The sequence below is a fragment of the Hypanus sabinus genome, chromosome 22, assembly GCF_030144855.1.
Source record: "Hypanus sabinus isolate sHypSab1 chromosome 22, sHypSab1.hap1, whole genome shotgun sequence".
NCBI lineage: Eukaryota > Metazoa > Chordata > Chondrichthyes > Myliobatiformes > Dasyatidae > Hypanus > Hypanus sabinus.
The window spans coordinates 62296501-62323460 of record NC_082727.1 but is presented as its reverse complement, the minus strand read 5'-3'; the positions used below and the strand labels follow the sequence as shown (position 1 = coordinate 62323460).

Genomic DNA, 26960 nt, shown 5'->3' with positions numbered 1-26960 from the left:
CCTCCACCAACTTAATTGTGTGTTTTATAATGTGAGGGAATTCATTTAATTTTCAATGAATACACCTTCATCAGAAGGACCCAGTATACACGCTTACTATTTCTATCTTTAATATCCCTACTTTTCCCTTTCAGGGTTCTTTTGAAGACCTGACCTGGAATTGCACGCTGACCTTGATTCTTCACAGGAATGGAACCCGCTCTCGGGGTCTCATGACTATTCGATATACCAAGGACGTGACCTAGAAGACTAGCTCGCCTTCAGGGTTTTGGGATTTCATGGCTCTGGAGGCAGGTGGACACAAGGTCGGTGTCTCTACAGGAAACTGGTTTGTCGTGGGAGTACACAGAAGATCGAAAGCAGCAAGCTGGCTGCTGGCTGTGTGCCCAGAGACCCGAGTTCTTTAGGCACTGAGCTTGGAAAAGCGATGCAACAGACTTTTAATATCGTAAATCAGCGAGGTGTTTGTTATGTCTCCCCTGTCGTGTGAAACGGGGACACCTCTTTTTCCTTTATTAGGGAGAGAGAGAGCCTGTGGTATGTCGAATACTGGGTGAACGAGTAGTCTTTGGGGTATTGTAAGTCAGTGTCTTTATTGATGCTTTGCTACATGCTTGAGTGATCAGTGGGGGGGCTGACGATGCTTTTTCTGCTGGTGGGGGGTTGTCGCTTTGCCTCTGCTTATGTGTGGGTGGGGGGAGCTGGGAGGGGCTTTGGAGTTCTAACATTTAACTGTCATTCATTCTTTGGGGAACTTCTCTGTTTTCGTGGATGGTTGCGAAGAAAAGGAATTTCAGGATGTATATTGTTGACATTTCTCTGACATTAAATGTACCTTTGAAACCTTTGAATTAGCATGTCTTGGGAAATGGTGCAAGCACAGCCGATGATTGGAAAACAAGTAACTGTGACACTGCTCAGAAGGTGAGCGAGAACACAAAACAACCTTTTAGAACACAATTTAAAGTATCCAAAATCCTGATCTCCTCTGTCCTATTTAATTTGGACCTGGTTAAGAGACAGAAACGCTTATCAGCAATTTTTGATAAGCAAAAGTCCTTGTGTTTCTTCTTGCCTTTACAGCTTATTGCTGACAGTGCAGCTCTTTAACCATTAACCGTTGCAATGACCAAGCTGATGTAACATTTTCCTGTTTATTCCATGCACTGTTACAGACAGAAGAAGATGCATTGCAGCTGTTAAAAAGTTAATGATTACTATAACGTTTTATGAGTGCAATGCCATTTGGAAAAATACTGAAGAAAAGTAAGTCATCAGCAGATTTTTTTTTGGGGGGGGGTTAAACTGTTCCTCAAAGCATCATTTCTACGGTAACCATTTAGCAAGGATCCTCTTCCAATTGCTACTAGAGTGTTAAAACTGCCAATCACCAAGTCTCTGCTACAATATATGACTTTATTCAATATCTGATTTCTGCATCAAACTGTCCTTTATGTCTTCTGGACACTACGGCTATTGAATGAAATGCATGAGTGCATTAATGCCAAACTGACCCTTCAGGCTTTCAAATCTGAATTATACTTTAGTACCATGCTTAACTGGAAGCAATATTCATAAGCAAAATTCTTCTCAATAAATTAGCTGTTCTTCTGCGAATAAGACAAAAACTGCTTAAGGATTACACACAAAAAATTAATTGCTTGAAGAGCTCTCCTACAGAGTGGTAAAATATTCCAAAGCATGCAAGCAAAGATACGCTTATCACAGACTCAAAGCAAGAAATTGTTTTTTTGATTGCTGTTCCTAATTGAAATAATGGGAATGGTTGACTTGTGCTACAAAATATTGTTCCCAAGTCTACCTCAACAAGCTACCCGATTTTAACAAGGGCACCAGAGGGAATGTCGCAGAACAATTTTGTACCCTTGCACACAAATTAAGCCTTAGCAAAGGTGCTTATGCTCGGTTGCTAGGCTGTAACCCTTGTTCAAAAGGTATACATTCCAGGCGCGAACATGACCAAACTCTTCTACAATGTGCTAGTGTGCGTCATGATCACAAACCATTAACATTCAGCTACCACAAGTCAGTCAATAACTGTGGGCTCAAGAGCAGCATCCACGAGAAAGGGGAAAAATAACCAGTAAAAATGTTTTAACCTTACAACAATTCACAAAACTACTTGTCAATTTTTGTAATAGTTGTATAATAATTGTAACAATAAGATATAATGATTGTTTCCAGGCATTGGTAAGTTTTACTGATTGTGTAGAATGAAAAGTAAGAATGGATTCTGTTATCAGATACATAGGTACAAAGCAAAATCGGCATTAATAATCAGAATATGTAACACCCTAACAGATCAAAATATTTGAATGCATTTCACACTATTTTCAGATTAATATTAATAATAGAATATTACTGTAATAAATGGGCTGTTTACATTCACCAAAGACACTACAGTGTACAAAACAAGTCACCTGTTCAATGTTAAGACGTACAAAAAAGCTGGATGAACTCAGCAGGTTGGGCAGCATCCGTTGAAAGGAGCAGTCAACGTTTCGGGTTGAGACCCTTCGTCAGGACTAAAGAAGGAGGGGGCAGGGGCCCTATAAAGAAGGTGGGGGGAGGGTGGAAAACCAATCAGAGGAAAGATCAAGGGGTGGGGGAAGGGAAGCAGGGAGGGGATAGGCAGGAGAGGTGAAGAAGGAATCTAAGGGGAAGGCACTATGGGTAGTAGAAGAAGCCAGAGTTGGAGGAACAACATCTCATATACCGTCTGGGTAGTCTCCAGCCCCTTGGTATGAACATTGAATTCTCCAACTTCCAGTAATTCCCTCTCTCTCCCTTCCCCCATCGCACCTTCACTCTCCTCTTCTAGCTGCCTATCACCTCTCATGACTCTGCCTTCTTTTACTACCCATAGTGCTTTCCCCTTAGATTCCTTCTTCACCTTTCCTGCCTATCCCCTCCCTGCTTCCCCTCCCCCACCCCTTGATCTTTCCTCTGATTGGATTTTCACCCTCCCCCCAACTTCTTTATAGGGCCCCTGCCCCCTCCTTCTTTAATCCTGACGAAGGGTCTCGACCCGAAACGTTGACTGCTCATTTCAATGGATGCTGCCCGACCTGCTGAGTTCATCCAGCTTTTTTGTACGTCTTGATTTGACCACAGCATCTGCAGTGTACTTTGTGTTTACCTGTTCAATGTTAAATGGATTTGGTACTTGTACTACAAAATCCTGGCAAACTTTTGCTTCTTACATTCATGAAAAGCAAAACAAATATTCTCCTGCATTGTGTCAATGCCTTTCTCAAATGATTTTGTTCTACTCAGTCACAGTGAGCACAGAATTCAAATTTGGAAACTTAAAGTGGGTCAGACCATCCTGTGAGTCTCAGGATACAAACCTGCATTACAAAGACATTCAATAAACACACCAGTTTACAGTAAGAAGTAAACTTGTGTCAATTTGATTTAAAATGTTTGTTGGCATAACATATACATTTATGTGCTTCATAATTTTTTTAAGAAATTGACTTGTGAATCCTTCAAGTCATGATGGTGCTTGTGAATAGTGCACTACAATTATGTGAAGGATCAGTCCTTTGTAGTGCCTTCATAAACATCTTGTTTTACTGCCATCTGTGACATTGGCTTTATCTATATGTGCAGAGATTTATTGTCATAAGTATTCATGGTAATCGATTGACAAACCCTTAGTTTGTGTGTCATGTGAGCCCACACTGCCTATTGTAAGAGCCCACTCTTATGCCTACTGTATTTATTAACATGGTCCATTAGTCAGTTTGAGTGGTTATGTAACTGCGTGTACTGATTTTGTTCATTGAAGGAACAAGAGGAGGAGCAGGATTAGAAGGTCAGATGCAGGGCCAGAACAACTAAATGCATGGTATCAAACATGGTAATTAAGAGGCAATAAATGATTAAATATATGGTCTTTTCTCACAGTTAACTTTTCATGTTATTGAGTCATTCATTTTTTTCAAAACCTCATTAATAGGAGTGACTTCTTTAGATCTAAAGGCAGACTAATCAATGCTCGGTCTAATTAAGATCCGAGATGAGTTCAAAATTAATTAAAATAATGCCTATCTCCAGTGGGCAAGGCTTTCTTTTAATATATGAGGGGTGATTGATAAGTTTGTGGCCTAAGGTAAGCGATGAGTTATTAACTTCAAACTTTCTGTATAATCACTCAAAGAGTTGAACTGCATGTGTATGTAACGAGAGCTGTTAAGTTGTTACATTCTGCAAATATTGGAGAAAAAAACATTTTAAGTGTAGGAGCCAAGTACTTAAGTCTGTCTGTATTATATTTAGTGTTACACATTTACTATGGGTAATTTGTCAAACAGTTTGGGGTGTGGTAGAAACAAATGTGTCAAATTAAGCATTCACAGTTTGTCTGAGTCAGTTTAATCTGGTTAGAGCCAGGGAGTAAGCTGAGGATGATCATTTTTATGCTGACTGCTAAGGAATGCTTAAATATGCTAAGATCACTAACGCTACCACCTAGGCCATGATTTTATTACAGCGCTAGCTTTAGTTTCATTAGCTTTTATTATTACAAGATTGCTCATCTTTGCTGGTTTCTTAATAAGGGATCAAATGTACTCTTGAACGTTGCAATGTCGTTATTTTGGAGTGAACCGTACGGTGTCAACCCTTGTGCTTAGTCTCTGTGCGGTTTCAGTTTGTTTTCAAGTAACTACTACATAAAGCATCATTCTAGAATTAAAACATTTTCTCCATTTCAAACCTTATGATTTACTTTTGTAAAAATGGTGTTTATTTTAAACTCCCTTTGGTAAGTTTGCCTTTAACAGAACTGCACTTTATTCTGAGATGGTAGGAGGTATTAAAAGCCCAGTGAGTGTGATTGAAATCTCCATGACCATAATCCATACTTAAGAATCACATCCTGCCAATGCTGAAAGGGAAATGTCTCCGTCTGCAAAGGAACAGCAGAATGAAGATAGAGCCTATAGATGTCACTGGACAGCATCACCACTACTCTCAATATTAGCTCCAAGTCTATTCCAACATTAAGTATCAGACGTCTGATAGTTCACTAGTGTTGTTGTCACTTGCCTCAATGAAGTGATTTAAATTATTGCCAAATGTCATTCGAGAAATGAATTAGCAAATGCCACTCCCTGCCTGGGATCTGTTGGCTGAGCACTAACACTCTGGCCTCTTACTTAACCCTAACCCTAACCCTAACTCACTCCCTGCCTGGGATCTGTTGGCTGAGCACTAACACTCTGGCCTCTATTACTTAACCCTAACCCTAACCCACTCCCTGCCTGGGATCTGTTGGCTGAGCACTAACAACGGATAAAGCCTGGAACCCTTCTCATCCATATGCCTCTGCAACAATATGTGGCCTTTTCCCCTCTCCCTTATCTGCTCTTCTATTCCCCACTCTGGCCTCTTACTTCTTCTCAACTATATATCACCTCTTCCTGGTGCCCCTCCTCTTCTTCCCTTTCTTCCTTGGCCCACTCTCCTCTCCTAATAGATTCCTTCTCCTCCAGCCTTTTACCTTTAACGCCCACCTGGCTTCACCTATCACCTAGCTAGTGCTCCTTCTCCTCCCTCCACCTTTTTACTTAGGCATTTTCCCTCTTCCTGTCCATGAAGGGTATTGGCTCAAAACGTTGTTTAGTCATTTCCATAGATGCAGCCTGACTTGCTGTGTTCCTCCAGCATTTTGTGTATTACACAGGGCATTTATCCTCCCACTGAATTACCAGAAGACTCACTTCAATTCTATAATTTGTTCAAAACAGATTATTTCAGGAGGTAGCTGCATTCATAAGCAGGACAGCAAAATATCCAGTTATTATGAAACTTCAATACAGAATTATTTTTTGTTTTTTTTCAGAAGAGTTTCTATGATGGACAATTCATCCACAAACATATTAATCCCTTACAGGCTAATAACACAACCAGGAGACCACCAGATCCCTTCCTACCCTTGCATTACTGTTTATTTTGGAGGAAGGTTAATCAGTGAGTGATCACAGTAATATTCGCATCTCTGCATTTACATCACCAATCATCATCAATCGCATCATTATAGTCATTGCTCACTAAAATTTATTGTCAAACTGAAAATGATTATTTGGTCATCCTTGCAGGATCTTAGAATAAGCAAATCAGTTGTACAGTTCACCAACATGTTGGTATACATTTATACTCACTTACCTTTCTATCATCAGTCACCATTTTTTATTTATTCTCTTTAAATGTAAAGTTAATTTTACTTCTACAATTACAGCATAAAAGAATGATCACTGCAAAACTAAGATATTCTTTGTACAATTCAAAAACAGGAATTATCCCACATATGCATTGTACATATCTGTATTTTAATGGCACTTCAAACTGTTGTATTTATTTTTAACAGGATAGAAAAAATATAGAAGCAATTCAATATTTTTAATTCATAAAATGAAAAATGGAGTCCTGTTTACCCGATAATCTATCATAAATTAACCACATCCCTCTTGACATAAATTAGAATATTTTAATCAGGCATGCTACCATATACACTTTATTAACATTGAAACATGGAAAACCTACAGCACAATACAGGCCCTATGGCCCACAAAGTTGTGCCGAACATGTCCCTACCTTAGAAATGACTAGGCTTACCTATTTTACTAAGCTCCATGTACCTATCTAAAAGCCTTTTAAAAGACCCTGTTGTATCCTTTATTGTTGTACATCTAAGCTCATTATTAACAAAGACACCATCTCAAATACAAATATATGGTATCTCACATGATGTATATCAAAGTTTTTCTTTTGAGTAATTAACTCAAGGCTGAGACAATTCAATCAATACCGGTAGGGTAGGTAGTGCTGACATTAGGGAAAATGTTGTGCAGTGGTTTCATTACTGGTTTTGCAAATTCCTGGACTAACAACCTAAATATTAAAAATGAGTTTGGAGTTCACTAAAAGAGCTGGACAATTAAATTAAACTCAATTAAATTAATTTAATTTATGAATAAAGCTAGGTTCAATTATGGTGATCAGAAAAGATCGTAAAGAGCACCAAATTTCTTGGTGTTCACCTGGCGAAGAATCTCACCTAGTCCATCAACACCAGCTCCATAGCAAAGAAAGCCCAGCAGTGTCTACTTTCTGCGAAGGCTGAGGAAAGTCCATCTCCCACCCCCCATCCTCATCACATTCTACAGGGGTTGTACTGAGAGCATCCTGAGCAGCTGCATCACTGCCTGGTTTGGAAATTGCACCATCTCGGATTGCAAGACCCTGCAGTGGATAGTGAGGTCAGCTGAGAAGATCATCAGGGTCTCCCTTCCCGCCATCACGGCCATTTACACTACACGCTGCATTCGCAAAGGAAACAGCATTATGAAGGATCCCAGGCACCCCTCATACAATCTCTTCTCCCTCCTGCCGTCTGGGAAAAGGCTCCGAAGCATTCGGGCTCTCCCAGCCAGACTATGCAATAGTTTCTTCCCCCAAGCTATCAGACTCCTCAATACCTGAAGCCTGGACTGACACCTTGCCCTATTGTCCTGATTATTATTTATTGTAATACCTGCACTGTTTTTGTGCACTTTATGTAGTCCTGTGTAGGTCTGTAGTCCAGTGTAGCTTTATCTGTGTTGTTTATTTCCCACATAGTTCAGTCTAGTTTTTTGTACTGCGTCATGTAACACCATGGTCCTGAAAAACATTGTCTCATTTTTACTACGTACTGTACCAGCAGTTATGGTCAAAATGACAATAAAAGTGACTTGACTTGAAACCATTATATTACAGTAAGAGTCCACCTGATTTGGGGTTGGAGCATTTTCTCTGTGTGTGAGTAAGTGGCTGGGTGGATGGGTGGAAGAAGATAAGCTTGTTTTACTGGTGTTTGTCTATTTATTTATTTATTTTGATACAGCGTGGAATAGACCTTTGAGCAACCCCCAATTTTGCCATAGCTGAATCACAGGACAATTCATAATGACCAAATGACCTACTAACCAGTACATCTTTGGACTGTGGGAGAAAACCAGAGCACCCAGAGGAAACCCATGTATTTCACAGGGAGGATGTCCAGACTCCTTACAGTTGATGCCAGAATTGAACTCCAAACTCCGATGACCCTGGTGAAATACTTGTCCTGCTGGACAATGTGGGCTTCCTATGTTGACGCAGAATATGGAGTGAGCTGCCTCTAGTACATCCCTAGGTTGTGTTGATTGTTAATGCAAACAAGGCATTTTGCTGTATGTGTCGATGTACATGTGATAAATAAATGAATCTGAATCTGATACGCTAATATCCTTTATAGATTAGAAGCAGAATTCTTGCGATACATAGTCTAAGTCCATGCCTGCTTTTGTATAGAAATCCAATCAGCCCCTATTACCCTACCTGGAATTTATTTTCCCACAGGCTCATCCAATTCCCTTTTGAAAGCCCTACTTGGATGGCAGGATGGAATTATGTCTTAAGCAAAGGAGGTGTAAGGAGCTCCTTCCTTCTGCTGGCCTACAGGTCACCCTTGGACAGAGTGTAGCACCAACTTAGCAGATCAGGGTCATGTAAAGCCATGGGAGCAGGTGGTGGATTATCGTATGAACAGCTGGTGTAGATGACAAATCCTGGTTACGTGACTGCTGAAGCCAAGCAGACAGCCTCTGAAGAATATTAATGATGGCTGGCGTCACCCATCTTGTAAAGATACTGCCCAGAAGTAGGCAATAGCAAACAACTTGTGCAGAAAAAAATTGCCAAGAACAATCATGGTCATGGAAAGACCATGATCGCCCATGAATGAACGAACTAGAATGTGTTCCCACTACCTTACAGATACTGGAAATCTAAAAATATTACAGATGCAAAAAAATAAAAACAAGATGCTGGAAACAACTGCATGTCTGGTGGAAACTGTGAAAAGAGAGACAAGTCATGCATTAAAAAAAGACACACTCTCCTTGTAAAATTTTCCAATCATTTTAAATCCTTCAACCATCTGTACTGGGAACAGTTTTCCCCTACTTTATCTAAATTCACTATCAGTTTGTACATCTTTCTCAAACCACCCTTCAAATTTTCTTGCTCCAAGGAAGGAATCAAAACCTGCTTCTCCAGCCTAATCTTGTAGCTGAAAGCCCTTACCCCTGATACCATTAGTGAAAATCTTCTTAGCACCCAATAGAAACTTCACATCATTTTTAAAAGTAGCAAACACGTTCCTTTCGGGTAGGAAATGTGTTACAAGTTTAGTCTGCGTAAGAGCAATGCAGCTGAATATTGGCTGCACTGTGAACCAGCCTTGCAAATCAGTCAGCTGTAGCAAACTGTGCTGAGCAACAAGACAGAATTCACAAGAGTGATTAAGAATGGATAATAAATGCTGGCCTTCCCAAAGATGCCTATATCTGCTGAATACATGTATTAAAAATATTTCTCAAAAGGTTATATAATAGGTAATCATATTTATGGTACTAACAATTGAGCGCCACAGTAGCAAAGCGGTTAGCATGACGCTATTACTGCATAGGGCATCCAGTTTGGAGTTCAATTCCAGCTTCCACTATTAGAAGTAAATATGTAAGTGCTCCCCGTGGAATGCATGAGTTTTCTCCGGGTGCTCAGGTTCCCTCTCACAGTCCAAAGATGTAATCCCAGAGTAGATTGATGTCGAGCAAGTGTAGCTAATTTACAAGATAGGAGGGAAGCTGTTCAACCTACATCACCACCACTCCAGGACCATGGTAACTCCAATCACAATCTCTGAGCTGTAGTGCACAGATAATGTTTGAATGTTACAAATAATCTTCGTCGATTGCTTCACTACATTAGTCATTACATCAAAGATCCCCAAAATGAAAGATCATCCACCAGCTTAACCCCACCACATTACACTCATCTCCAAAAATAGGACAAAAGGCCCATCATCAATTTCTGGAAAATATGGGTCATTTGTGATAGATCAGAAGCTGCATATTTGTCTCTTATGAAGCTTTAGAATCTTTGGCTGCCTCAGAAAAAGAATGCTTGAAGATCAAGATTTCAAACTAGGCATGAAACTCATTGTCCACCAGACTTCAGAAATGTGAACTAGCTGCAACTACTAGATCAAAGAGCTGCAGTCTTCACAAAATACAGTCGGCCCTCCTTATCCGCAAGGGGTTGGTTCTGAGACCACTCGCGGATAACTAAATTCGCGGATGCCCAAGTCCCTTATTCAACCTGTCTCAATGAGGTGGACCTTAGGACCCAGCGGAACCCCAGACCTTATTTAACCTGTCTCAGTGCGGTGGGCATTAAGACGGCGGCAGAGATCTGAATCCACTGTGTTTCTGTTCAGAAAAGTAATCACGATAACGATTGAAAATAAAGTGGAAATAATAAAGTGATCAGAAAGAGGTGAAATGCCATTGGTCATTGAAAAAGCGTTAGGCTACGTTGGTCAACAATTGGAACAATTTTAAAAGATAAAGTGAGAAAGGCTGTGCCCCAATGAAAGCTCCAATTATTACTAAGCAACACAGTGGTTTAATTATTGGATTTTGGGGTTTTGATCTTCCGCATCAACCCAGCAGGGTGGAGAGCGCACTCCATAGCGATCTGTCACTGGATCGAACTCAGGAACTTCCGTTCCCGAGCCCGGCACTGAAACATACGTTCTTAAGTGTTTTATATGCATAGAAAGGTAAAATATATACTATATATGAATGCAAACGTTTGACTGACGCTAAGTAATACCAGATGTACCTGTTCCGACTTACTTAGTAAGAGAACTTCCGATTTTTTTCAATCCCGATCCACGATAACCCACGCACATCCTCCCATATACTTTAAATCATCTTTAGATTACATATAATACCTAATACAATGTAAATGCTATGTAAAATAGTTGATATACTGCATTGTTTAGGGACTAATGACAAGAAAAAAGTCTGTACATGCTCGAAAAACAAGTGCTGGAAGAGCACTTCCGGATTTTTGCGATTCACGGTCTTTTGAATTTGCGGATAAGGAGGGCCAACAGTACTCCAAATTCAATGACAGGATAAGCAACGAGATTTCAGTATCTTCTCCAGTGACAAGGTTCCAATTACAAACAGCAGGTTCAGATGCCGAGACTCTGTGGGTCTCAGCACCAAAACCCTGAGGTAGACATTTCACCATGAGTTCCATTACAGTCAGACCCAATCTGATAGAAAGAGTAAATGTTTCAAGGAACTTAACGTCTCCTTGAAAGATAAATTTCAATGTTCCATTGGAATCTTTGACCCATGATCAATCAAAATGGGGAGGAAGAATCTGTGATATCATCAAGAATCTTCAGATCCCAAATCTGCAAAAGCCCAGCAAAACAATGGCAAGAAAAGGGAGCACCACCCAAAGGTACCCACATACTGCAATTCTGTCCCTCTTCAGTCAACTCGCAACTAGAGTGAAAACAACTCACCCTCAATTCCTACAGTCCAGTTGAGAGAAGTGCAGAAAATATTTTAAAATTCATGCTTTGGATAAGTATGGAATGTCTTATCGATTTATTTTATTTAGAGATAAAGCAGAGAATAGGCCCTTCCAGCCCTTCAAGCTGCACTGCCCAGCAGTCCCCAATTTAATCACAGGACAATTCACAATGACCGATTAGCCTACTAACTGGTACATCATTGGACTTTGGGAGGAAACTGGGGCACCGGGAGAGAACCGACGCATTTCACAGGAAGAATGTACAGATTCCTTACAGATGATGTCAGAATCGAACCCTGAATTCCAATACCCCCAGCTGTAATAGTGTCACACTAACTGCTACACTACCATGGCACCCAAATCCAGAGGCTGAGAAAAGTGCTGCATAAATCCCCACCTCAGAACTGAGAAATGTTCTTTGCAGTGTATCACAGAAATATTATTCAGAACTAATCAACAAATTATCCTTTCTACCTGATTTACTGCACTTTAGGATGCTATTTATAATTTCAGTTTAGACTGTTATCCAATATTTCCTTATTTTCAAAACATCAACGTCTTCTTGTAAAGAAATATTCCAACTACGAGGGGTGATTGATAAGTTTGTGGCCTAAGGTAGAAGGAGTCAATTTTAGAAAACCTAGCACATTTATTTTTCAACATAGTCCCCTCCTACGTTTACACACTTAGTCCAGCAGTCGTGGAGCATACGGATCCCTTCTTTGTAGAAGTGGTCCACAACAGGGGTGATTGATAAGTTTGTGGCCTAAGGTAGAAGGACATCAGTTATACAGCTCTCGTTACATGCGCATACAGTTCAACTCTTTGAGTGATTATGCATAAAGCTGAAGTTAATAACTCATCTCCTTCAATCTTAGGCCACAAACTTATCAATCACCCCTGCTGTGGACCACTTCTACAAAGACGGGATCCGTATGCTCCACGACCGCTGGACTAAGTGTGTAAATGTAGGAAAAATAAATGTGCTAGGTTTTCTAAAATTGACTCCTTCTACCTTAGGCCACAAACTTATCAATCACCCCTCGTAAATCTGTAATATTGATTGCCTGGCTTCATGAAGCTGCTTGGGTAAAGTTGAAAAATATGATTCTGCACAAAGCATTACAAAAAGGAAAAAAAGTGTCCTAATTTGACTTGCAAAAATCTGTAATAGCCAACTACCAAGCATTTGAAATGAGATGGATGTGGCAGACATTGAATAACTTTCCCTTGACAAATAAATGTGCTCATTTGTAGGCACATTGTTTTAATATAATTTATTTAGCAAAACACTGTTGTGTTGTATTTTCAAAATCTGGGCCTCTGTTAATGCCTGGACAACAAGGGCATACTGGGCATAGGAAAATGAAACTTCTGAAAAAGAAAGGAGGAATCCATGGCTTATTTATAATTTTCACGTGGACTTTTCTAGGTGCTTTCTCACTGCGCACAGACGACTTAGTTATTCAACAGTGCTGTCATAAGGTGAACAGGCTCAAGTGATGTAGTATGAGATAGAGTAACACATTTCAAGAGCGGCTCCATGAAATTCCACAGATAAGGAACGATTGGGGAGTCTCTCACAAAAGTAAGTAGTCAGTAGAGTTCTCCTTGCATTGCTTATTGAACATACTCTGATGCATCATCTGTTTATAACAGTAATACTATATCACATCACAAAAATGGACATCAAAGTTGAATTACAAATCACAATTAAAATACCGTTGGTATTTTGATATGGAGCAGGAATTCACCACTAACATTAATGCAAATACATTTAAGAACAAGTTGAATGAAAGCGGACTATTAAGGTATTGGTACAGGCATCTGTGTGATTGGTTCTTACGGGCTGCAATGACCAAATAACTTTTTCCTGTTGAAATTTTTTGTGCTGCTTGCAACTAAGCCAGGCACATGTTTGCAAACTGGAACCTAGTCCTATTGCTTGGTTCACAATGCCTAATGCAGTTCCAGGAAGGTGTTAATTGGATTACTCCTACAGTCCTATGAAAAATAGGATACTTAACAAATTGGTTCAAAAAGGTTGCCGAAATAACAGCTTGGTAATTAAAAGAAATCACGGCAATCAGACTAAATATTAAGTGAATCCATGTCAACGAAATTGGATTGGAGACATCAATGATTCTTTGTCAAATCTTTGAAAAATAGTCCGATAACCAGTCCTCTGGCTACATCTTTTTTCACTGGTTCAATGTAGTTATATACTATAGTTCAATAGTTCAGTTCAGTGCTGTGTTTGAAGATGCAACCTCTGTCATCAAGTGCTCCAGAAATTTAAAAATTTACCAGAAGAAAAGGGGATTGGAAATTTGAATAGGTAAATGGATTAAATTCTCAAAATGTAGATCATGAAGTTTGAAGATGAGAAAATCTGCAGATGCTGAATCCTGATGAAATGACTGCCTGGCCTGCTGAGTTCCTACAGTATTTTGTGTGTCATGAAGTATGAAAATGTTTCCATCAATGCTTCAACAATCTAAATGCAATCTGGCAACCAGATTATTGAAGAACTGATGGAAACGTATTTGCTACACCTCAACTGAGCTTGGTTATAGACTCTGCTCCTTCATAACAAGACTTTTGGAGAAGAATATCTGCTGCTTCTAACATAAATTTGACACAACATTAACAACTGCACACATGGCACTGAATAACTTGGGATGCTTTGGGAATAAAGAATAGATTTGAGTGATCTTTACACAAGGTTTGTGCAAAAAGGCATCACAAACTTAGGCATTTAGACCTTGAGGGAATATGTCAGGTTCTTTCTGCCAGATATTTATTGGCCACACCACTTTTCCTTCTCCTTCCCCTCCCCCACCACCTCCTCTCATACACATTCTGCAACAAGATCACTAAAACTCATAAGTTATTTTAAATTGATTGACTGATTGGAGAGTGTGATTTTCCAATTTGATTTTGGCTAAGAATACACACTAGTTTATTGGAGCAATTTAAACTTGGCAATATGGGCATGCTCTGCCATGCTAAATATTATGCTCCAACAGTTAGTTACCTTAATATTTGGAACAGTAGCTCCAGAACTGCATTTTGATGCTATTAGCTTCATGTAATTTTTTTCATGTAAGGTAGATTCTGTTTAATTGGGCCAATGGCTAATCGGAGTACCCATTTATTTTGGACAACTGCTAAAGACCAAAAATAAATTGAGAAAATAGTAAAAATTCTCTTTGCTTATTTGTGACACTGTCCCACTTATTGGGGCAGGAGACTGCTATCGACCAGTTTCTAACTGGCATCAGTCATGTGTACTTGGACTATAATTCCAGAAGATATAGAAACACAGGCCATTTGGCCTATCAAGTCTGCTCCACCATTTCATCATGGCTTATCCAATTTTCCCCCAGCCCCAATCTCCTGCCTTCTTCCTGTATCCCTTCATGCCTTGACCAATCAAGAATCATCGAACTCTGCTTAAAAAAGACATAAAGATTTGGCATCCACAGTTACCTGTGGCAAAGAATTCCAACAAGTCACCACCATCTGGCTAAAGAAATTCCTTCTCATCTGTTTTCAAAGGATGTCCCTCTAATCTGAGGTTGTGTCCTCTGTTCTTAGACTCTCCCACCATAGAAAACATCCTCTTCACATCCACTTTTTCAAGGCCTTTCACCATTTGATAGGTTTCAATTAGGTCGCCCCTCATTCTTTTGAATTTGAGTGAATACAGGCCCAGAGCCATCAAAAAGTCTCCATATGACAAGCTATTCAATCATTAGATCAGTTTAGTAAACCTCTTTTGCGTGGCCATTAGATGCTGCACTGTGCTCACAGTGATCACTTTTTAAATAACATCAGTTGCATGTGTTTGTGTTCAAAAAGCAGTGATTTTTGTCACTGATAAGTTGGTGAGAAATAAGCAGTATGACAATTTGAATTATTTTGCTCCCTGCAGTTCTAAGCATTCAGGCATGGAGATTGGGAGTAAAAATAAAATGTTTTTACTGCTTCAACAAGTTAGGAATTACAAAGAATATGAAGTTATTGACAAAGTTACAATCAAAATGAAGATGTGGAAGGTAGAGTTTTCTCAGCATTATATCAGGGCACTTGGTGTCTGTGCTGATTTTGTCTATATACAGCCAATCTAAAGAACACAGCAGATGAATTCCTCTGACAAAAACTATTAGGAACTAATACACTATTTTATAGAGCAAACACGAGGAAATCTGCAGATGCTGGAAATTCAAACAACACACACAAAATGCTGGTAGAACACAGCAGGCTAGGCAGCATCATTTTATAGTACTGTAGGGATATTGGAATTGTTCTAACTTGTTCTGCATTTCATTTAAATAGGTAAAATGATATCCAGCTAAATGGTAAGTTGACTTTTTTATACCTTTTAACTATTTCCAGGAAATGCCGGCTAACTGGGGCAGCTGCTTAATTGGGCCAAAATGTACTGGTCCCAATGTGTCCCAATTAACCAGAATTCACTGTATTTGCATTTCCCCATAAGACTTCCAAAAAAGATGCACTTTTTGGCTTATTTTCATGATTAATGGAGATTGTAGAGTTGATAAACAGCCCATTTTTCACACCTGAAAGTGGATGACCTACATGCCTTGATCCAGGCAACTGTAAATACAGATCCAGGCAGTGAACTAGATTGAAGAAACCTGACATATTGCCAGCAGCGTATCATAAATGAGGGAAATATGTACTTGCATCTCCTTCAGCTTTTCTCTACTAAAAGCTATCATTATTTTTTTTTTAAATCATGGAAAATGGGCGGTGGGGTGGAGATAAGTCCCTAGCAAAGGAGGTGTAAGGCACGATTTCACTCTGCTAGCCTGCAGGTCACCCTTGGGAAAGCTGTGGCGCCTGTTTTACCTCCTGATCAGAGTCATGTGGAGCCATCGGAGCAGGTGGTGCACATCACAAGTTCTGGTTATGCAACATCTGATGCCAGGCAGACAACCTCTAAAAAGTATTGATAATGGCTGCGGTCACCCGTCTTATAAAGACACTGCCCAGTATAAGGCAATGGCAAACCACTTCTTTTTTTTTTAATTTTTTTTTTAATTGAGTTTTCAATGATTACAGAAGAAAAAAAGTTATCAACCCCTCCCCCCTAACATATCCCTATAGAAAGAAAAAGAAAGAGAAGAAGAAAGAAAGAAAAAAGAAAGAGTGCCTGGATATCGAAAGATCCCCACATGCTCCACGGCATTCATAATAACTTCAGTATATATATTTCTTTCTTTCCCCAAATAACCAATAGTTTTGTCTTCAGAGCATCTATATATTTAATCCTGTCTTTTGTAAATAAAGGCACCAAATTTTCAGAAATGTTTCACATTTATCTCTTAAATTATAAGTAATTTTTTCAAGTGGAATACAGCTGAAGATTTCGTTCTTCCAACTGTCTATACTTAAGTATGAATCCGATTTCCAAGTAACTGCAATAGCCTTTTTGGCTACTGCCAATGCAATTTTTATGAATTCTTTCTGATATTTATTCAGTTTGGGTTTCGGTTTTATCCCTTCGATATCACCTAATAAAAATAGTATTGGGTTATGTGGAAGTTGTGTTCTAATAATTTGTTCCAGTAAAACTCTTAAATTTGTCCAATAAGGTTGAATTTTGGAACAAGACCAAGAAGAATGTAAAAAAATACCAATTTCTTGATTACATCAAAAACATTGATCAGATAAATTTGGGTTTAATTTATTTATTTTTTTGTGGTGTAATATATAATTGATGTAAAAAGTTATATTGCACTAATCTTAACCGGACATTTGTTGTATTTGTCATACTGTCGAGACATAGTCTTGACCAACTTGTTTCTTCAATTTTAATATTCAAATCAGTTTCCGATTTTTGTCTTGACTTATGAATTCCTTGTTTAATTGCCTGTTTTAGAATCAAACTATACGTACAAGAGATAAATTTTTTAAATTTTCCTTTTTGAATTAAAGTTTCTATTTCACTAGGTTTCAGCAATAACATAGTTTGACCCATTTTATCTCTTAAATAAGCCCTTAATTGGAAATAACAAAAAAGAGTGGGCAAACCACTTCTGTAGAAAACTTTGCAAAGAACCATCGTGGTCATGGAAAGACCATGATCACTCATGTCATACAGCATGGCACATAATGATGGGGCCATAAAATCTATCTTGGTGAATATTATCAAACTGGTCGATCTGTTGAGAGATTCTGTGTTCAAGTTTGCTTTGTTTTCTGGAGCCAGCTATCTTACCTCTTTGCATTAGAAAGCTGCCAGCAACTTTGCACTTACCCCATGTGATACGTATACCCAAAACGCAGAACAGTAAAGAAGTTGTTAAGGCTAAGATACACCTTAAATGCTGGTTTTGCCAACCACACACTGATCCAATGAATGAAACAGAAAAATAAAAAAAAATTTCTCATTTGAGAGCATTGTCATATGGAATCACAAACAAAACTTCAATCTTCTCAGATGATGTGTATGAACCAATTTACCTACCATGACACATGACAATTAGCCCATTTGGTCCATGGTAGCTTCCAGCAAAGCAGTCCCATTATTCTGAAACATTGGAGTATAGCAGACCGAAATGTCAACTTTTTTTTCATTTCCATAGATGCTACCTGACCTGCATTTTGTGTGTGTTACTCTGGATTTCCAGCATCTGCAGAATTTCTGTGTTTTGTGCCCAAACACAATAGATTCCTAGTTCCCTTTCTTTATTTTCCTGTACTCTCACAACTTATTCTCTCTGCCAACCCCATCAATTCCTCTTTGATTATTTTGTTACTCACCAACAAACAAGTAACTGGCTGGTGGTGTAGTGGCATCAGTGTTGGACTTCGGGACAAGAGGTCCTGAGTTTGAATCCAGTCGGCTCCCTTGCACGCTCTCCATCCGTGCCTGGTTGAGTGTCGAGCTAGCAACTCGACCTCACAAAAAAAAACCTGGAGAGGGATGGGCTCCGCCAGGTTTCAGATCCCCGAGACACGCCACATGATGAGCAATCACCAAAAAGCTTGTCATTACGGCGCCCCGACGACTCCACCAGGAGCTAAGGGCACACACACACACAAAACAACCAAGTGTAGTTTAGAGTAAGCAATTAATCTAGCTTTGGTCAAAGAAACGGGCCAGCCCACTGGAAACCCACAGGAAGGTGGTGCACCCAAGTGAAGAAGAACTGAAGCAGCAGTCATAATTGCTGTGTCATCACAACCTCCCTTCTTTAATTACTAGATTTTAGTAATATCACTGGTAGTTTGTAAAATGAATACATTTAGTTAAAAGTAAACAAAACCAAGACATACAGTGGAATTCTCCAGATATCAGCTATTGCAATATTAAATCAGAGAATTCAAATTATCATGAAAGCATAATACAAACAAATTCAAACAGCATGGCAATGAAAAAAGTAAGGAGTAAATGTTAAGCAAAGCAGTCAACAAAATTTCTTATTTTGGATTGGAAAAGAACTTGACTGGATTAATAACCACTTACAATTTAATTAAAATGTACTTGCACATTAACAAGCTCAATGTTGGTAGTTTAATTGGTCATTGTAAATTGTCCTGCTATTAGGCTAGGATTGAATCAGGAGATTGCAGTGGCTCAAAAGGCCAGAAGGGTCTGTTCCGCGCTGTATAAATAAGTAGATAAACACTTCACTTTATTTATTTATTTGGAGATAAAACAAAGAACAGGCCCCTCCAGTCCACCAAGCCGCACCTCCCAGCAACCCACTGATGTAACCCCACCCTAATTACAGAACAATTGGCCGACTAACCAGTATATCTATGGACCATGGGAGATGACTGGAGCACCTGGAGGAAACACATGCACACATGGGGAAAAACATACGGAGTCCTTACAGAGGGCGCTAGAATTGAACTCCAAGCCCCAATGCCCCGAGCTGTAATAGCATCACATGAACCCCTATGCTACCATGGCACCCCACAGCTTTCCCATTATTAATGTTTGAAAAATCCGAGAAATGTTCATTTATAATATTCATTGGTTGGGATATGCATGTGTGGCAAGGCCAGAATTTATTGCCCATCCCGAGAATGTGGTGCCACCTTGAACTCTGACAATCCTCATGAAGGTACTTCCATCGACCTCTTGGACAGCAAATCCCAGCAGTTAGACTTAGTGACAATGAAGCATCTACAATATTTTCTCAAGCTAGGGTGGTTTGCCACTTGGAACCTGCAAGCACTGCTGTTCACATATGCCACTAATGCTATTATTCCCTCAAGGATGGTGGCAGCAGGTTTGAAGCAGCTGTTGAAGTTGCCTGAAAAAGTAACAGTTGTGGACTTCATAGATGGTATCCAAGCCCAGCACAATGTGCCAGTATTGGAGGAGGCGAATAGTGTTCCAATCAACAGGTTGTTTTTCATGATTGGTGTTAAGCTTATGGGCTGTTGCTGGAGCCATACCCATTCTGGAAAATGAAGAACATTCCATAACATTATTCATTTATACCCCATAGATATCAGAAAGGCTGTGCAAAGTTAAATGTTGAGTTACACAATGTTGGTTACCCAGCTTATGATCTACTCTTGCTGTGCTGACATCTATAGTATGTAGCCCAGTTGGATTTCTGGTCAATAGTGGCAACTGTGCTGTTGATAGTTGGGGGACTTGTTAATGGTAATTTGCTTACTGGAAACAGGGTTTTATCAGAGGTGGAAATTAGCCAGCACTTTAATAGCACAAATGTTAATTGTTGTTTCACAGCCCATATCTGAAAGCCATCATTAGTTTGTTTCGCTCAAGCATATACTGGTTCATTTTCTGAGATGTCAGAATGGAAGTGAATATCTCTCACTTCTGAAGGGATGTCATTAATGAAACAGCTCGAGATGTTTGCACCAAGGGCACCCTCTCTGGAATTCATGTAGTTAGGTCATGGAACTGATCTCCAACAACAACGTCATAGTCCTGATGAAGGATTGCGGCCCAAAATGTTCATTATAATTCTCTATGGATGCTGCCTGACCTGCTAAATTCTTCCAGGATTTTGTATTAGTTCCTTTGCCCTGCCACCATCTACAGAGTCTCTTGTGTGTATTAAACACTCAATAAAAGGTTCAGTCCCCCACAGTGCCCATATACTTCAGTTTTGCTATTATCACTAAGTAACTGCCTTGACATCATGCACAGTCACTCTTACTGTAAATTTTGACACATTTGAATCAATACTGTGATGAGTTCTGGAATTGAAGTCAGAATCAAGATCAGGTTGACTTTCATTGTCTAAGATGGCATGAAAATTGTTCATTTGTGGAGCAGTAGAGCATAGGGACATGTAAATTACTATAAATTATAAAATAAATAAATAATGCAAAATAAAAGGAATGAAGTAGTGCTCATGGACCATTTGTAAATCTAATGGCAAACAGAAAGAAACTGTTTCTCAATCATTGAGTGTGTGTCCTTGTAAAACCCAAAGTGGCTTAAGGGAACAGGGTACTGGACAATAATGTAAGTAATAGCTTTATTGAAGTTACCATCGCCTTTCAAAAGCTTTGGCAACAGACTGAATGAACATTAAATAGTACTGCAAATTCACACACTGCGTCAAAACGTTCAAGTACCATGCCAATAAATCAATGAGAAGAAATTGTCAAATTAGAACATTTCCAAATCAACTTGTCATTTTCAATTAAACATATTCTTGTTATTTTCTTGTTAAATCCTTAAAAGCAGAAGCTTTTTTAAAAATCTTTATTTTTTCTCAATGATTTTCTGTTATTGTCATGGCTGAACATACATTTAATCAGTTGAAGGTGGCCTGAAAATTTAAAGACATGGATTTTGGGAATGAATAAAATATCTCTGCAGAAACAACACACTTGTGTAGTGATACCAGTCAATTTTTAAAAACAAGATCCTCAGATCAGAAAGGATTCTGTCGTATAGTGAATTAGACAAAATGGTTTAAGCTCTGGAATATGCAAATATTCAGATTAAACTAACAGGAAGGGAAATTGTCATTCTCATGGCAACAGTAAATCTAACAATTGCAAGAGCTGAGCAGCCCAATAATTAATGGATACAGATCCATATGGCATGATAAAATGCAAACACCCTAACTTACAGGCCACAACACGGACATTAGGACATACAGTGCATGTAGGGTGATGAAGGGAAGTAAGAACAAATCAAATCAAATGAATATACTTTGTATGAATCATAGGCAAGGATTTGGTCAGGGGCTGCTGGTGTGATGGATATTTGCTTCCTGGGCCAGGGGCATCTGGATTTTTGCTAAGCCCAGTAAGAAACTTTTAAACATTGTGTAAAAAGAGAAACTAAGGAAATATTATGTACACGTGAAGTCACCGAAGTAGCAAAGAAATTGTGTAAATGTGGAGAGCAGTTCAGGCTTATTAGGAATGAGATTAGGACCATCAAGAAGCATGAAAGAAAACTGGAGTAAACTGGAATCTATTGCTCTGGATTTGCTTTCAGCGACAGACAATTTGTTCATGTGCATCAACTTTTTCATAATATCTGTGTTTTAGAAATCCTTCATGTTATAGAAATGGTTTGAAATTTGGAAATGATTAAGATGGACATTCTCTGGAAGTTTTAAATCTGTTTTAAGAATTTTGTCTGGATTTAAACATATAGCACTGAAAATAAATGAACTGTGTATAAACTACTTTGTTAGCTGATAGTATCTTCGTGGCAAGGAGAGGGGACATACCACTCAAACAGTAGATATTATCAGAAAAAACCACCATGGAGAATAAACAGGTAAATGAACAAGTCTTTGAAGATTAAATCCAAAACAGCATTCTTAAAATTCACAGAGGATTTCTATCCTAATTTTAAAGCTGTTCTAAAACAAAAAGGATTTCCAGAACACAGGTATAATTCCGATAAACTAAAAAAACATACTCACAAGCCTCAGGCAAACAAATCAACTGTCACACAAAGCAAAGGTGAAGGAAAGGATTCAAATTCATCCCATGTTTCTATTTGATGCCCTGGACAATTCCTAATAAGCCTGGAATGCTCTCAAAATTTATACTGTTTCTCTGCCACTTGGGTAACTTCATACATGTGATAATTTATTTTAGGTAATCTTTAACATAAGAGGTCTAAAAGCTTCTGGAGACAAAGATTCCAGGTACCCACAATTAATGCTGTGAAGCAGCCTCCCTGAGGTCACAAACGTTCTAACTATTGTATGCTAAGATAATAGTTGATATGCTAAGTGATAATATCAATCTTGTCTGCAAGCTTCCTTGAACTAAACAACTTTAACCAATGTTGTCTGTTTTGAAACAAACCCAATTAACATACCCATCATCTAACACTGCAGTATTTGAGTGGTTAGCCCAGGTGCTGTGGGGCCAGCAAATCTGCTCTATGGACAGTGCTTGATTCCAAAGTTGTCCTTTTAATGTCATATTGATTATTGTGTGCAATTTACATTAATAAACGAAGACTGGTTCCCGTTTACAATAAAAAGCTAAACAAAGAACACTGGCTGGAAGTCTAACTTATTCAAAAACATCTTTAGAAGTGTCATCTGCTTGTGCATAGAAAGCTGAACTTGGTTAAAAAGAAAAGGACTCACGGCACTTAACTGTGAATATACAGACCGTGAATAACTAGTGATTACATATTAAAGCAAGTGACTACATATTAGAATGCACAAGCAGAGGAAAACAGCATATAAATCACATGTAAGGCAAACAGCACAGCTCAAGCACATCACTAATGACAGGAGTTCTGAAATGCAATTGAATAATTTACTTCTCTTGTGGCATCCTGACGAGTATTTGATATCTATCCACACAGCTTTCCAGTTGTGTATCTGCAGCTAAAGATTATCATTCTGTCATACAAAATGTCTTATAGTTAATTTGTATATTTATATTTTCTGTCCAAGTTTATACAACAGAAAAAAATACTTTGACCAGTAACCAAATCTGAATGACATGTTAGGGCTCCTTCACAAGAATTTTAGTGATGTCCTTCATAAAGATCTCACAAGATGAATGTAATGATTGACCTGAATACTTCAGCCTTACGTAGAGAATAAGAAAACAAGTAGTTTACAATTTTATTCAAACTTCATCAAGACATAAATTTCAATATTGTTAGTGATCATAAAAAAGTCAAATTTCATCAAGGGGATACATCACAACAATTAGCTCTTAGAGAAGCAGACAACCATGCAAAGTGAATTTTATCACTATGATGTTGGACAATAGTTTGATTTTGTTTCAAGTTAGTCTGTTGATCAAGTCAAGTCAAGTCACTTTTTATTGTCATTTCGACCATAACTGCTGGTACAGTACGTAGTAAAAATAAGACAATGTTTTTTTCAGGACCATGGAGTTACATGACAGAGCACAAAAACTAGACTGAACTACCTAAAAAACAACACAGAAAAAAAACTACACTCGACTACAGACCTACCCAGGACTGCATAAAGCGTACAAAACAGTGCAGGCATTACAATAAATAATAAACAAGACAATAGGGGAGTAAGGATTCAGTCCAGGCTCTGGGTACTGAGGAGTCTGATAGCTTGGGGGAAGAAACTGTTACATAGTCTGGTCATGAGAGCCCGAATGCTTCGGTGCCTTTTCCCACATGGCAGGAGGGTGAAGAGTTTGTATGAAGGGTGCGTGGGGTCCTTCGTAATGTTGTTTGCTTTGCAGATGTAGCGTGTAGTACAAATGACCAATATAACAAAGCTGGCATTTATCTTGCTTCTGTGATTGTTCTATTGCCCAGCAGGTGCACTGCTGTAGCCATTATTAGTTCACTCAAAAGGGCATTTAAGAACTGTCAAATACAATAACGTCACAGGAACAAAACTGAATAATCCAGATAAGCACCACAACGTTCCTTCTATGAAACTGAAGGGTTCATTTTTATACAAGAATCTAATGACTTAATGGCAATTCTAAGACAGAGTAAGGCAGAGATGTAACATTTGTTCATTGTTACGTGCCATGTCGTATGATGTGGGTGATCATAGCCTTTCCATGATCATGATCGTTTTTGGTAAATTTTTCTACAGAAGTGGCCTTCTTCTGGGTAGTGTCTTTACAAGACGGGTGACTCCCAGGCATTAACAATACTCTACAGAGATTGTCTGTCTGTTTGATCAAGGAGGGGAGGGCGTAAAGCAGAAGCTACACTTTATCTAAGGGTGACCTGTAGGCTAGTAGAGGGAAGGAGCATCTTACACACTCTTTGGAAGAGGCCTTACCATCACAATTATAATGTGCCATTAGAATTCTTAAATTTTAAAATCTCAAAACTGGTAGTTTCTAAAAATGAAATAAAACTGAAAACTGTGGAAACGTTTGTCATCTGTGAAAGGAGGATGATTGATGAAAGTTCAAAGTGAATTTATTATCAAAGCACATATATATCACCATATGCAACCATGAGATTAATTTTTAGTGGGTTTTCACAGTAAATGCAAAAAACACAACAGAACCAATGAAAGACTGCACCCAATCAACACACACAAAATGGAGATAAAGAGATAAGGTGAGAGAAGGAAAAAGGGATGGGAAATGCTGAAGGGGGGGTGGCATAATCAGAAGTTGGAGAAATTGACATTCATGCCATCAGGTTGGAGACTACCCAGACAGAATATAATCTGAGTGTGGCCTCATTGCAACAGCAGAGGAGGCCATGCATTGACATAGCGGAAAGGGAATGGCAAGTGGAATTACAATGGGTGGCCACTAGGGGATCCTGCTTCTTCTGGCAGATGGAACAAAGGTGCTCGCAAGTCTGATCAGATCTCACAAATATGCAGGTGGCGACATCGGGAGCACCAGACAGTATGTGACCCCAAAAGACTCATAGGTGAAGTGTCGCCTCACCTGGTAGGACTGTTTGGGGCCCTGAATGGTAGTGAGGGAGGAGGTGTAGGGGCAGGTGTAGCTCTTGTTCCAATGGCAAGAATAAGTGCCAGGAGGGAGATCAGTGGGGAGAGACGAATGAACAAGGGAATCGTGAAGGGCATGATCCCTGCGGAAAGCAGCAATTCAGGGAGAAGGAAAGATGTGCTTAGTGGTGGGATGGCGTAAGTTCCTGAGGATTATGTACTGGATAAAGAGGCAATAGACCGCTTCTCACACACCTACACTCCTTCCACCAGAAGAAGCAGGATCTCCCAGTGATCACCCATTTTAATTCCACTTCCCATTCCCATTCTGATATATTAATTCACGGCCTCCTCTACTGACACTATGAGGCTACACTCAGGTTGGAGGAACAACACCTTAAATTCTGTCTGGGTACCTCCAAGCTGATGGCATTGATTTCTCCCACTTCTGGTAGTGGTCACTCCATCACCATTCCCCATCCCCTTTTCCCTTTCTCACCTTAACTTCTTGCCTGCCCATCAGCTCCCTCTGGTCCTTCTCCCCCCATTTCTTTCTTCCACAGCCTTCTGTTCTCTCATATTAGATCCCCCATTCTCCAGCCCTGTATCTCTTTCACCAATCAATTTCCCAGCTCTTTACTTCACCCCTTCCCGTTCCAGTTTCACATATCACCTTGTGTTTTTTTCCTCCCCTCCCCAACCTTTAAATCTGCTCCTCCTCTTTTTTTCTCCAGTCCTGCTAAAGGGTTTCGGCCCAAAACGTTGACTGTACTTTTTTCCATAGATGTTGCCAGTTCTGCTGAGTCCCTCCAGCATTTTGTGTTTGTTGCTTGGATTTCCAGTGTCTGCAGATTTTCTCTTGTTTGTGATTGGAAGACTACACCCAACAAAACAGACAAACACCAATATGCAAAAGACAACAAACTGTACAAATACAGAAGAGAAGCGGGTCCTTGACAATGAGTCCATGGGTTATGGGAACAGTTGAATATTAGGGCGCATGAAGTTGAGTGAATTTATCACCTCTGCCTCAAAGGCCATTTATCCAAATTATTCTTTTTGCTCCTCTTGCTACTGATGCTATCTAATCCATTAAATATTTCCAGTTTGTACACATAAAGTTCTGCAAGTACCATAAACATTCAGCATTTTCTAGCATTCAGAAAAGCATTCTAATTTCACTAACTTGTTACTTTGAAAAAAAAATAATTCAAGTCTTCAGTGTCATGGTGGATTCAGAAACTGTTTTATGTCAGGCCTCTGAATTAAAGCCTGACTGCAAAGGTATCCAGTGGAACACAGCTGCCAGACACAGTGCCATGGAAACCTCACAAAATTTACAGGATCTTAACAAAGGAAACACACTCTCTCTGACAGGTGCCACACTACTCAAGATCAGGGAGAAGGAAGATCAGAAAGGGTGGTTAAAACATAGCAAGGGATGGAAGACATGGGTCAGAGGAAACTGATGGAAATGAAAGGTTAAGGGATAATGGAAATCAAAAGCTGTTCAAATTTATGATCTTTGGAAGTTTGATAAGTCTGAAAAGAAGAAAAGAAGTCCATTGTTAGAGCAACAGATGTGACAAAAAGTAAAATGGAGCCACAGACCACAACTCCTTTGCGACA

General features: G+C 39.2%; 1 protein-coding gene across 1 annotated transcript in view; it reads right to left on the bottom strand.

The window, feature by feature from the left end:
- The window catches only part of atrnl1b (attractin-like 1b), a 1024737-nt gene that overhangs the window by 450904 nt on the left and 546873 nt on the right, over positions 1-26960 (bottom strand). The window lies entirely within an intron of this gene.